The sequence below is a fragment of the Fukomys damarensis genome, unplaced genomic scaffold (genome assembly GCF_012274545.1).
Source record: "Fukomys damarensis isolate Sample0158 unplaced genomic scaffold, DMR_v1.0_HiC HiC_scaffold_1, whole genome shotgun sequence".
Taxonomy (NCBI): Eukaryota; Metazoa; Chordata; class Mammalia; order Rodentia; family Bathyergidae; genus Fukomys; species Fukomys damarensis.
In genome coordinates this window covers 69,780,494-69,794,617 of record NW_022900913.1, presented here as the reverse complement: position 1 = coordinate 69,794,617, position 14,124 = coordinate 69,780,494, and the positions used below count along the sequence as shown (strand labels likewise).

At 48.4% G+C, this 14,124-nt stretch overlaps 1 protein-coding gene across 8 annotated transcripts in view; it reads left to right on the top strand.

The window, feature by feature from the left end:
* Arhgap22 (Rho GTPase activating protein 22) overlaps positions 1–14,124 on the top strand; it is a 165,707-nt gene that overhangs the window by 22,721 nt on the left and 128,862 nt on the right. The window contains exon 1 of one of the 8 annotated variants that reach the window (XM_033761834.1): positions 4,367–4,388. The exons of the other annotated variants lie outside the window; for them this stretch is intronic. The gene's annotated coding sequence lies outside the window, so the exon portion shown is untranslated. Of the gene's footprint in view, positions 1–4,366; positions 4,389–14,124 lie in introns of those variants that run through there. 8 annotated transcript variants of the gene reach the window in all.

Below are 14,124 nucleotides of genomic sequence, written 5' to 3'. Positions count from 1 at the left end.
AACAGAATGTGGCCAGTGTTTTAGAAGACCTCCCTGTGAGCAGTTAGCACAAACAGGGGCCTTTGGAGATGGGTGGGGCATCTGGGACAAGGGGTGATTGGAAACAGCCTCACCCTCGGTTTGTGGCCGGACCTTTCCACCTCAGGGAGAACCCATCTGCTGAGCATGCCACAGCCAGCACTTGCATGACTTTCCTGTGTGGGACCCACCTTCCTGCCTGCTCACTGGACATCAGCACTGCTGTGGGTTGCATTGGGACAAGGTTGTCACCCACCAGCCAGTGGGTAGAAGAGGACCCTGACTGGTCTATGCCTGGGCCAAAAAGTCACACCAGATGTGATAATTGACTATAAAAATGTAGAGTACAAAAAAAAAATCCCCTCAGTAACTATTTTATATTAATTACATGCCGAAATGACAGCTTTTAGATATAATGGGCCAAGTATTAAATTTAATTTCACCCTTTTTTCCTTTTACTGGCTTTTAATGTAGTCACTAAGAACATTTACAATTATATGAGGCTCATATTATACCTTGTATTTTTTTTATTGGCTGGTGCCCCTCTAGAAAGAGACCAGTGCTTTAGAAAAGGGAGCTGCCTGTGACATCGTAAAAGTCTTACAGTGATTTCAAGTCCATGGTTCAAAATAAGGAGTGGTTTTTCCGGTGCCCAATCCTAGGGACATTTGGCAATGTGTGGAGGTACTTGGCTTTTCCCGCTGAGGGTGCTACTGGCATTTGGCAGGTAGGGACTAGGGCCACTGCTGAATATGCCACAGTACAAGACAGCCCCATTGAGGACCTGGTCCTAATGTCCATAGCGTCTAGTGCCAAGAGAAAACCTCTACTGGATGACATTATCTACCTGGACATTTGACAAGATGAAGTTTATAGGGCTGCTTTTCAGACATTAATAAAATAGATTCCTGCCCACAAAAGTGGGCACAGGCATAAGCCACAGGCAGATGTACCCCAAGAACATGTGTTACAAATGCGGCACAGGGTGTCAGGAGGCATCCAGGGAGTGAAGAGGCTCCTGAGCTGTGGGCTGGGATGATGGGATGACTTCTGGAGGAGGAAGTGGCATGGGAAGGTACAGGGATGGCGGGGCCAGGATTGTGAGGAGCTGCAGGCAGGAAGAGGCTGTATGCACAGCCTGAGGCTAGAACCAAGCCAGGAACTAGCCTAGGATTGTGGCTTTATAACGTAGGACTAACGCCCCCCTGGGAGCATTTCTGGAGAAATGAGGACCAAGAGAAATTGGCTCTGATAGAAAGAAGACATCTCATCAGAATTTATCTCTGCCCAAACCTTCCAGTAATCAGGCAGGGCACACGTTAGCAACAAGAGCAGAGAGGTTCAGCTATGCAAATCCTGCCCTGGTACCCAGCCGCCCTCTGGTTGGGACTGCCGCAGACCACACTTAGTGTAAACTCATCTTTGTGCAGCTGTGCATGATGTGTGGGAAAGACAAGGCACTTTCTAGGGCAGGCAACGAAACCAGGCCTGGCCCAAGGGCTCGGGAGCCTCTGGGGTCTGACCAGGAGGCTGCCTTCATGGGCTCCTTACACCAGGGCTTCCACCAGGACCTCTCTCTCTCTCTCTCTCTCTCTCTCTCTCTCCTGTCTCTCTCTCCAGGCTAGCCCTGAGTGAGTGGGGAGAGGCTGCCATCTCCCCAAAAGATATCCTTGTCTCCTTCTGGGTGTGAGAGAAATGTCAACACTAAGAACCTCCTGGGGAAACCCTTAGCACCTCATACGACAGTCACCTTCATAGGACACTCTCACTCTGCCTTCTGTTGCTACAACAGAACACCTGTGACTGTGTTGTTTACAAAGAAAAGAGGCTTATTTGGCTCCCAATTCTAGGACCCCAAGAACATGGCACTGACATCTTCAGATTCTGATGAAAGTGGAAGAGAGGAGGTGTGTTGTGTGTGGAAGGAGTGTGTGAAAGAGGCTGAGCAGAGGTGCAGGCTCACTTCCTGACCCCTCTTGCCATGACCAGCCAGCTTTCTAGGAAACTATATCCATCCCTGCAGGAAGAGGGAGCTGGAGACTTCACTGCCTCTTAAAGGTCCTGACTTCTCAGCACAGACGCATGGAGATTCAACCTGAGCTTCACTGGGGACAGATCCTGTCCAAACCACTGTCTTGACCTCTCTCTCTCTCTCTCTCTCTCTCTCTCCTGTCTCTCTCTCCAGGCTAGCCCTGAGTGAGTGGGGAGAGGCTGCCATCTCCCCAAAAGATATCCTTGTCTCCTTCTGGGTGTGAGAGAAATGTCAACACTAAGAACCTCCTGGGGAAACCCTTAGCACCTCATACGACAGTCACCTTCATAGGACACTCTCACTCTGCCTTCTGTTGCTACAACAGAACACCTGTGACTGTGTTGTTTACAAAGAAAAGAGGCTTATTTGGCTCCCAATTCTAGGACCCCAAGAACATGGCACTGACATCTTCAGATTCTGATGAAAGTGGAAGAGAGGAGGTGTGTTGTGTGTGGAAGGAGTGTGTGAAAGAGGCTGAGCAGAGGTGCAGGCTCACTTCCTGACCCCTCTTGCCATGACCAGCCAGCTTTCTAGGAAACTATATCCATCCCTGCAGGAAGAGGGAGCTGGAGACTTCACTGCCTCTTAAAGGTCCTGACTTCTCAGCACAGACGCATGGAGATTCAACCTGAGCTTCACTGGGGACAGATCCTGTCCAAACCACTGTCTTGCTTGAGCCAAATTCATACTGGGACAGATGAGGCTGTTGTCACTTCATTGTCAGGGACCATTCAGGAAATCATTTCACATAAGCATATGAGTTCAGGGTTCACACTAGCTCAAGATGTAGTGCCCAAGAGTTAGCTAGGTATGGCCTGGTGACCCTGCCCTGCTCAGCCTCTGCAAGGCTCCCTGAGGAACTGTTTCACTGTTGGGTCCCCTAGGCTCCTCCTCAGCTGACCCACATTCCCACCACTGCCATAGTCCCAGGGTGGGAATAGAAGAGGCGGCTTGCTCTGTTCTTGCCAGTAGGCCCAGAAGAAAAATCAGATGCACTGACTAAACCTCCATCAAATAATTACATGTACAGTGGAGCAAGTTGCAAGTCAGTGGACCCTACAACACCATGAGAATAGCTATTTATTGTCCAAGACAGGAAATGCCAGCCAAATCCTGGGAGTGGCTGGTAGGTTTACAAGGTAGGCCTGGCCTAGACCCCATGCTGCCGCCCCACCTTGACCTCCACCTGCTGTCCTCACTATGCTTGCCCTGTGAGCCTGGGGCCCCTGGTTCCTCACAGTGCTAGGACCAGACACTACTGAGGGGCAGAACTGGGTGTGAGTTGTTCCCATGACCCCAGGCTACAAACAGAGCCCCCAGTTCTTGACCTTGCTGCTACCCTAGGCCCCTAGGGTTGCTCCCTCTGTCACAAGGCTTGCTTCTCACAAACCTGATCCCTTCCTAAGTCCTGCTGCAGGCTTGCTTGGAGCAGCAGCCAGGCGTGTAGCTGTAGCCTTCCCCACCCCATAGGTGTGAGAGGTGTCAGTCAGAGGCTCCGCCACCCCACTCTCCCACCTGTCACATCCTGCCCCGGCCATCGTCAGCTGGAACCTGGACTGCCATACCAGTTTGCCCCTTCCCACCATCCGTTCACCACCCCAAAGCCACAGCCATCTTTCCCCATGTAAACCCAGTCACACACCCGCTCCAGCTAAGCTAGGATCCTTCACTGGTTTCCCCATTGCTCTTTGGGTTAAAAGCTAAGACTTACTCTGGCCCATAAGCCTGACTCATAGCACAGCTCCTCCACAATTTCCCTCTCCTCTCACTCTCCAAGCCCTGCTACACTGGTCTTCTCCCTGTTCCTTGTAGTTTCATGAGCCTCCTGCCATGGGGCTTTTGCACACCCTGCTTCCCTCTGAAATTCTTCTTGAGCTCACACATGTGCACTCTGTAACCCCCACTTCTTCTACAGGCCTCAGCTCAAGGATCACAGCCAGGCCAGTCGTCCCATGACCCCTAGTCCAAGCTGGGTCCCTACGCTCTTTTTTCCTCTATAGCATTTCTCTCAGACTATAGATGTATGCTTCTGAGGGTGATTTTTAAAATATCTGTCACCTGCACTGATGTAATTGTTTAAATGTTAAGTGTTCCCCCCATAGACTCTGGTGTTGAAGGCACTAACCTGAGTTCACAGCTGTCAGGAGGACTCTTAGGAAGTAAGAGGTGGGGCTTAGTTGGAGGAAGTAGGTCACTTGGGGCTGCCTCTGGAGAGTAATCTCTTCTTCAGCTCATTCTCCCTCCCTCTTCTTCCTGGCTGCCATGAGGTAAGCAGCTTCCCTCTGCCACATTCTTTCTGCTTTGGAGCCAGCCAGTCACAGACTGAACCTCTGAAACTGTGAGTCAAAATAAGCCTTTTCTCTTTGAACTTGTGTATGGCAGGTATTTTGTCCCACCAAAGGAAAGGTGACTAATACAAGTGTTCTGAACTAAATGAGGGCGGGGACAATTTCTGGTTTTGAACATAGTTATACCCCCAATTCCAGGCACACTTGACACAAATTTTTAAATGGAACAATGGATGCAAGATGGATGGATGCGGAGCTGGGGTTTTAGCTCAGCGGTTCAGTGGCCTGCCTTGCAAGCACAAGGACCCAAGTTCAATCCCCGGTACCAAAAAAAAAAAAAAAAGATGGATGGATGCATGGATCCATGAATGATGCATAGATGGATGGACATGTGGATGGATGGATGAAGGGACAAATGGATGTATGGTTGAAAATCAGGAAAAGCATTAGCATGGGGAGGCTGGAGCACTATCTCCGTTCTAACTGCTCCAGATCCTTAGCAAATCTGCCCTTCCTTTGACAAACTTGTATGCTGCAGATATTTCCCCAATATGTTTCTTGCTCTTTACTTTTGTATGAGTGTTCTATGGGCAGGCTGATGAGCCCAGTTGTGGCAGCCCTGGCCACAGTGTCATTGTCGTGGGAGCTCTGTTATTTGGAAGAGCTCTGAATGGGATGGAGTGGCTTCTTGTGATTTTCCCACAAGAAAAGAAACCGTTTTTGTGCACCCTGAACACTCCAAGCATTTTAATTGTATATATGTAGTTCTTGTGGCTACACTAAGATAAGTCACGGACCCTTGGAGTGATGAAATGCAATGATATTTATAAGATGATGCAATGGTCTCTTAACACTTGGAGATTTGATGTAGACCACTGATGGGGTGTTTAAGGTTGGATAACTGATATCTACTAGAAAACTAAGCAAATACAAAAATAAAACAAGGCAAAATCCAGGAAAAATGAAGGTTGATGCATGAAAGGGAAAATTATTATTTTGTACCCATTGCTCAAGTGAGACTCATAATTACACTGTACTAATAATGGGAATTCTTTGTATCAGTATAACCATAATTATAATATAACTATATTGGCAGGGTGGGGTGAGCACATATGTGTAGTAGGAGAAGGGGAGTGGAAATCAAAATCTTTTTCCATAGTAGGAAGTCACCAGATAGGGCCGGGGATTTAGCTCCGTGGTTCTACCGCCTGCCTAGCAAATACAAGAACCCGAGTTCGATCCTTGGTACCAAAAAAAGAAGTCACCAGATAACAGCTAAAAGGGAAAACTTTTAAACTGGAGCATACTATCTAGAAATATGGAGGTAAACACCAAAAAACAAAAAAGCCTAGCTCTCACTGTGTCATTAGGTGATTTTTGTCACTGTTCCAGTGTCACAAGCCTAGCTGGTATCTCAGACCATACCCCAGGCCGTCTGGTGTAGTGTCGTTCCCTGGCCACCAACCTGAATGTGGAGCATTGCAGCACATTTGTGCTGTTTGTGTGTTCGAACCCAGGAAAGAATGACTAAAACACAGAATAAAGAAGACTGCAGGCTCGAACCTGCCCCAGGTGGCCTGGGGATGAGTAGCAAGTGGGTGTGCAGGCCTCACACATGACCGTGCACTGCCACAGACTCGATAACACTGAACACTACATTTCTGAGACATATTTACTTCTGTAACTTTTTCACTTAACGAACTTTTCAACTTTCTTAACTTTCATTATAGCACTTTGACTCTTGCCTCTTTCATGATAGCACTTAGCTTAAAATATAATACACTGTACAGGTGTATAAAAATATTTTCTTTATATCCTAATCCTATAATATTTTCCTATTTTTAAGTTTTTTTTAACTTTTTGCTGCAAAGTAACACACAAACATGCCAGGGCATACACAGGATCCAGGTCATTACTGTTGCCATCTTCCACCTTCACAGCCTTCCCCTGGAAGTCCTAGGGGCAATGACACCACAAATCTGTCACCTCCATGACATCAGTGCCTTCTTCAGGTATCTCTCTGGAGGAAACTGCAGGAGGCTGGTTTACGGTTAACTCTTTTAATAAATAGAACACTATAAAATAATGTTTAAAAGTACATTCTGTTAAATGCATAAACCAGTGACAGTTGTTGGCTCTCATGAACAAGTATGATGTCCCATGCTTTTACACAACAGCAGCAGAACAGGTTTGTTGTAGAGACTGTCTCTATGGGTCTCTCACTGGCTCAAACATCATCCTGTGGCACAGGACTGTAAGATGTGCCTGCTTCTGGGTGGAGTTGGAGGCAAAGGGTTGGAAACAGCCTTTTGGCTACAGGGCTTATAGCAACTTAGAAGTGAGGTTGAGGAAGCATAGCCAGGAGGCAACCTGCCTCATCAAAGCTGACCTGACTGGATGGCTCAGAGCTTTCTGGTGTAAGGGGTGATCTTTGGGGTTCATAGCCCCTCTAATCACCCAGCTGTGAATGGTGTGGCTTTGAAATAAAAATTCCCAATTTGGGGATCTTTGAATGACAGAGTCCTCAAAGAACCTGGAAAAAATGATTTTTAAATGCTGTTTACTGTAGGGTTTTCATTGTTTATTTCTAAAATTTTCTATTTGTTTTTATTGAGGCATAATTTTTATGGTAGTCTTCCTGTATCTGTGGTTTTAGTTACCAACAGTCAACTATGGTTCAAAAATATTAAATGAAAAGTTCCAAAAATGTAAAAGTCATAAATTTTAAATTGTGTGACATTCTGAGTAGCATGACACAGTCTTACGACATCTCACTCTGTCCCACCAGGGTGTGAATCGCCCCTTTGCCCAGAGTGACCATGCTGTATCTGCTACCAACCTGTTACACACTCAGCAGCCATCTTAGTTAGAAGAAAGCCAGTTATGGTATCTCAGAGTCTGGGATTAGATTCACCAACACTTATTTTTCTTAATAATGGCCCCCAAATCCAAAGGCAGTGCTGCTGACCAATTCAGATCTGCCAAAGAGAAGCTATGAAGTACTTCTTTCAAGTGAAAAGGTGAAAGTTCTTGACTTTATCCTAGGTATTTTATATGCATATGAGAAAAAACATTTTCTATAGGGCTCAGTAAACTGATGGTTTCAGCTATCCATAAGGGTCTTGGGCATAGTAAAATATGCAAATCCTAAGTGAACACCATCAAGACCAACATCTTGAGCATTCACTTATCTGCAGAAATTTCCCTCCTACTTCTTCTCAGGCCAATACTCTTCTGATTTCCATCAGCACTGAGTGGTTTTGCCCATTCTCAAATCTCACATAAATGGAACCATGGGTGCAACTCCCCCACTATTCACACATTATGTCTACACTGGCTCCTTCCGCTTCCTTCTTAAGGAAGGGAGGAAAGTGGGAATATCTCTGTGGAATATTAGAACATGCTGTATGTGTGCATGCTGTATGTATCCATTTATATGTAAACATCTCATTTTAATCTTGTCAGCAACCCTAGAAAACAAGAAAGAAAATTGAGGACAAATAGTTTAAGTGAAATGCTCATAATTGCAGCACTGATATGATTAATGACAGCTAAAACAGAGGACTCTGAGGGCCTGGAAGCCTCCCCTCAAGAACAGTCCTGGGCAGAGGCCAGTGGAGCTGACAGTGTCTCTGAGCAGCTGCCACAAGGATGCCAGGCCAAACAAATGTGTCAAACCCACATGCACCTGTGTCCACAGCAGGTATCACAACGCTTACCACCAGGTACAGGACCAAAGAGAAAGGCAAGATCAGGGCTCCTGCTTTGTTCTGGATGTCAGGTACGCAGGCCCAAAAGGCACTAGATGAAAGCAGGCCAGTGGGGAGGGAAGTAGACTCGAAATTAGACTGGACACAGAAAGGTAGATGTACTGGGAGGCAGCATCTCAGGGGTGCCAGCAAAGGTGTGTGGCTGCTCAGGTGGGTCTAGCTCCATCTACCTGGTGTTGTTGAGAAATTCCAACTTTGGCTGTCATTGTATTGTAACTCTCCATTTTTCTAGGAAAAGCAGTCAGCTCAAACACTATGGCTCAGACCCCTTTACAACTCTGCTTACATCAGATGTCAGATTTGTATTTAAGTGTTCACGCACCTGCTGAGCACACACTGGCAGCAGCAACTGTGCTCACGCTGTTGAACTCACCTCTCACGTGCAGAGCAGCCACATGCAGGAGCCCTGTCATGTGTACCCTCCACTGTTCCTAGGCCAGATCTTCCCTGTCCTGGCTGGAAGGCCGTGTGTCAACTCCAGGCATTCCTGGATATTACAATGTCTGAGAATCACTTTAGCTTTCAGCACACAAGAGCAAGCAGTATTTCCACATCAGCCCCAGGGCTGCATGCTTGTCTGACCTACTTCTTTGAAAGCATGCCTCTCGGTCTGACCCCATTTCCGGAATCCTTGAGTCATGTGTTGGTCCCTGTCAGAACTTACATTCTGAAGTCCTGTCACACTTCTCACGTAAAGACACATGTGTAATCTTTAGTCTACAAGAGACCCCTACGTGGTGGTATAACTTAGCAGCTGGCAAGGAAGTGGGAATGCTGGGATCCAGGCAGAGAAAGCCACATGTGACAAGGCCAGAGCCTGAGCCTGGGAGCCGTGATGGCGGCCACAGTGTAAGAAACAGCAGATGCGCATGGCACTCTGGCACAGATTGGGCTCTCCCACATCCAGGCTCTATACAGGGAGTTGGGCAGTGACTCAAGCTGCAGGGAGTGGCCCTCAGTATGTGCTCCTGGGAGCAATGGTGTCCCCTCTGCTGTCCACACAATGGGCAAGGAGGTCACCGCAGGCTCCAGCCCTTCCCTCATTTGCCCTTCAACTGCTCATGGGAAGCTGAGTCCTCTCCCCTTGGAGGACAGCAGTGTATCCAGCACATCCTGAATATTGGGGCACAGGCACTGCTGAACACTGGCCTTGGGGCCCAGACAGTGGCCTTGACCATATCCCATGATGGCAGGAGCAGACAATTTGTTTGCAGAACAGACCTGATCCGGGTCAGCCCTGGGCCAGAGGCCGCTGTGACCCTGCTGCCCAAGGCAGCCCGGGCCCCTGTCCTCACTGCTTAAGTCTTCAGCAACCTCAGCAGTTACTTAACCAGGGGCAGAGGCTGCATTGATCCAAGCTAATGGCTTGTAGGAGGGCAGAAAGCGAAATTTCTAATTGATATTGAATTGCATTGACTCACCATTTCAGGCTTTTGGTGAATGGCTGGCAGATCAGAACAGGAGCGGAAGTGGCAGGCACAGAGGGGTTCCAGGCCAGCAGCTGGCAGACAGGTCCAGATGAGGGAGAGGCTTTGGGACATGGCCAACTGGAAGGAGCACAGGGCCAGCAGCTGTGCCCACATACTCCCCTTTTATCCGAGCACTCCCCCATCCTCTCCACAGTCCAGTTAGTGGGCAGGACTGATGTTTGGCCATTTTATGGGTGGAAACCATGAGACTAAGGGGCTTCAGGGAGCCACATCCCACCCATGCTCCTCCACTGAGCCCCCACATTCTCTTCACACCAGCCACCAAGCTGGGAACAGTTACAGACATTCCCATGTTTCTGGTTTCTTGCAGCTGTTCCTTTGATCACAGGCACAGAATCCATGATCTGTCCTTGAATTTGCCATTGTGTGCAAACATGCCAGGGGCAGGAGAAACACTGGGAACCAATTTCTTCCAAACCTAGACCATTTACAGAGGTCTGGGGGTCTTGGGTTTGATCTATTCTATCTCATATTCATTCATTCATTCATTCATTCACAAGCATTAATGGAGAGGCACCGAGCAACAGTCTCAGGATTCAAACACAAAACAAGCACCCTCCTGGTCCCACAAAGCTCACAATCAGTACTGCACAGGAGGCCATGTCCAGCCAAGGTGCTGGGGTAGGCGAGGAATGGAAGGCAATCACTCTGCTCTGAGTACCTTCCAGAAGGGTCTTCCTACCATAGGAAGCAACTGCAACTGAGCTTCCAGAGTAAGTCAGGCTAGCACAGTGGTACAGGGAGAGAGAAAGGCTGACATCGTGGCAGTCTAAACAGCCCACACAAGGAAAGGGGTAACTTTGGACAGACACTGGTGGATTTGGGTGTGGGTGAGAGGGAGGTAGAGCTGAGCACCCATTCACTCTGCCAAGGCCCTTTTATTCCTTGCTAGGCTTGCCCTCTCCTCCTAGCTTTTTGCTTTTCACCCTGGGCCTCCCTGCCTCCTCCAGTTCCAGCTGCCCCTCCTCCACCCCAGCCTCCTTGCTGTTGCCCCCACATGCCCCTCTGCCTTTCAGTGGGAGACTTGGCCTTTCAGCCATGTCCAGGGTGCTCAAAGGTGGCACACGAGAATCAAATATACCCGAAGACCAGATGAACAAGCACAATAAGCAGCTTCACCTGGGGTGCACTGGCAAGGGAGTAAGGAACAAGCATCAGGTGTCACTGGCCTCCCTGACCCCTTGCCGAGGACCAGCCATCTGAGCTTGGAGGCAGAGAAAACCAACAAGAACAACTTTTAAGAATGAGAGCTTGCATATTGATTCTTTAAATCATTAAAATAATCGTTATGAAAAGTTTCCAAATTTTCTAGGCTAACTCACTGCCATTTTAAAAATTCGTATTTTGTCGATGGGCAGATGGTAGGTTGTACACCTTCCTGTCGGAGGTCCTCGTTGCATTGAAGGAAGACTGCTCCCTCAGGAGACCGCCCACCCTCGATCCCCCTCAGATGGGGCTGGGGAAGCTCAAGAACAGAGGGCCAAACTCAGCCCAGGATGAATGCTAAGTAACGAGTCAAAAAAATTAAAAAATAAAAAGCAGGGAGCACTCTGGAGCCATCCCATCATGAATCACCAGTCACTCAGGCCGAATTCCCAAGACAAGCAGGACCCCAGCAGGCCCCCCTCGACCTTGGTTGCAAATGGCATAAACTTTATGAAGCTATCCTGACTGGCCCCTCTGGAGTGCCCTGTCCATTACCTCAGCCTCTCTTCTCAATCAATCTTTCAGCCTCGATACTTACCCTTTAAATCAATTCAGCCCTGAGATCCATCTTGCTATTTCCCCAGCCCACTTTAAAACCCCATTGATGTTTATAAATCAATTGCATCCAGCTCTCTAGCAGCCTCTGTGCTCTGGGCTGGGCTGCAGAAGCACAAACACCCTGCAGGGCGCTGGCCCCAGGGAACCTGGCCCAGGGCAGCTGCTGGAGGGCCCAGCTCCTGGAGCTCGATCAGAAGGTCCTGAAAATGACCAAATATGGGCAGACCCTGCAATGAGGATTCACATGAGGTGGTTTAGTACAACAGTGCCCACCAGGGACACCAGTGGGGACAGGAGAGCTATGCCAAGCTGGGTACAAACCCCAACCCAAGGAAGTCCAGCCTGTACACCAGGGGATCTCTGCTCAACCAAGGGTTATAACAGAGAGGACATAAACTCCTAGGTGTGCCCAGTCTGTGCAGCAGGGGCTGAGGGAGGCAAAACAGGTTCCAGTGACCCATGGTGGTCTTCCAAGAGACCAGTTGGCCATCCTGAGACCCACCAGGGGGGCTGAGTCTCCAGTAAAGCCCAATGTCAGGCATGGGGCCCATAGACCAGGGAGCTTTTGAGGTGTCTGCCATGTGTTACCTGAGCAGTCTCTAAGCACAGTAGGAACCAGATCCTCCTGTCACTGCCCCATGTAAGTGATCCCTTGGCAACCTGGAGCCCCTCATTAGGATGGAGGGGGGACCAAGGGTACCAGAAAGGCTCAGCTAAAGAAGCACTTGTGTGCTCATTTGTAGCCTCTGGTCCTGGTCCCTGGTAGGGCTGCATGAGCCAAGGCCAAGCTTCACCCTGCACAGCTAATCCTTGTGTGCTGATAGGTGTGATAGTAGCCACTCCCGTGGCCTGGGAGTGACCAGTGGGCAGAGGCCCAGGTGTCTTTCTTGCTCCTTATTTGGTCCAGAACTTGCCTGGCACTTGTCAGACAAAAACTCCTCCTAAATGTTTGCCAAATTGGAGGTCTCTTGATTGCTATTTTAGATCTAAGGGGAGCCAGCTTTATTCCAAAAGAGCTCTTTTACATAAAATATTTCATTGTAATTTACAGAAGCAAAAGTCAGCCCCTTTATGAATGCAGTGTTATAGCACCAACCTCTCTTCGCCGGCTCATCCTCTGTTATGGGTGGGGCATGTTTTTGGCTGGCCTTACTCTGTACCAGTGATCTATGACAAGCATGCCATAGGTTTGTCACCACTCCTCTATCCTATTACCTGTGCCTGTCAAAAACACATCGTGATGCCTTTGCTTTCATATAGGTGTTTCTCTCCCCTTTAAATGGCTTTTTATTGCACATGTTCTGCAGGGTATGTCTTTCACTTTGGTGGTAGAATGTAAGTAGAGCTGTCCCTTGTTCTTGCACAATCCACATTCTCACGTTGAACCAACTGCAGAGAGAAAATATTTTAAAAATGGTTGCACCTACATTAAATGGGTACAGACAACATTTTTCTTACCATTATTTCCTGGGTCCGGGATTTAACTCAGCTGTTGTGCCACCTGCCTCGAAAGCACAAGGTCCTGAGAGTTCAATCCCCAGTGCAATGTCCCTTGTTCTTGCACAATCCACATTCTCACGTTGAACCAACTGCAGAGAGAAAATATTTTAAAAATGGTTGCACCTACATTAAATGGGTACAGACAACATTTTTCTTACCATTATTTCCTGGGTCCGGGATTTAACTCAGCTGTTGTGCCACCTGCCTCGAAAGCACAAGGTCCTGAGAGTTCAATCCCCAGTGCAAAAAAGGGCATACATAAGTTATACACAAATACTGTGTGCTCTTTTATGTAAGGGACTTGGGCATTCATGGATTATGGTGCTCAAAGGGAGTCCTGGACAATCCAGGTGTGACTAAAAGTGTTAAAGCAGGAAAGGGGAGCAGGAAGGGTGAAGAATACACTGTAAAGAATGTCCCCCAAGGACAGGGACACTGGAAAATGGCCTTTGAGGACAGTAAAGGGGTAAGTGTTAAGACTAGGGTTATCCCTGCTAATACCCAGGGAGGGCATGGCAGGCACAGAGCCTAGGCTCTGTGGAATGTCTCTCAGGCCAGGTGCATGTGCATGTATGGAGATGAGGTTTCTGCATCCCAGGTTCATTCATGTACAGGTGTGGAGATGGGGTGTCTTACAGCCCAGGTGCGTGTAATGAGCAGACTCTCCTGAAGCTTTTACCTCTTCCAGCAGTCCAGCTGGGAGGCTCATGGTTATACTGCATGGTGCTACTCAGTGAAATCATGGTGACTACCAGGCTGGGGAAGGGTGAATTTACTCTCAGTACCATAACTACTTTAGAGAAATCAGCAAGGTTATTAGGCCTGTGTTTAGAAACAGTGGCAGTGCCATGAAAGGGTGAAGTACTCAAGCCTTCTTGGAATAAAGTGAACTCAGATTCATAAACAGGCTGCACCTCTGGCCAGCAGTATAGCCTTGGGCAACTAGTGCACCTGGGCAGGGTCAGCAGCCCTGTGAACAGAGAAAATGCAGGAGTAAGTGCAATTGTTCAGGCAGAGCATTTCCTGGGCAGCAACACGGCTACTTGGGAGAATCCTGGGGAGGGTGGGAGGTAGGAGTCAAGCAGCCCAGGAGAGGAGGGTAAGGTTTGCATCGGCTCAGCAAAGGGAAGTGAAAGGAACAGACAGTGCAGAGAGCCTTCAGGTTTGGAAACTGAGCGAGGACTTCCAGGGAAGGATCTGCTGGCACAGCTCAAGTGTCTGTACACCCATCTGTCTGTACTGGTAGGCAGCGGAGCCCTGGA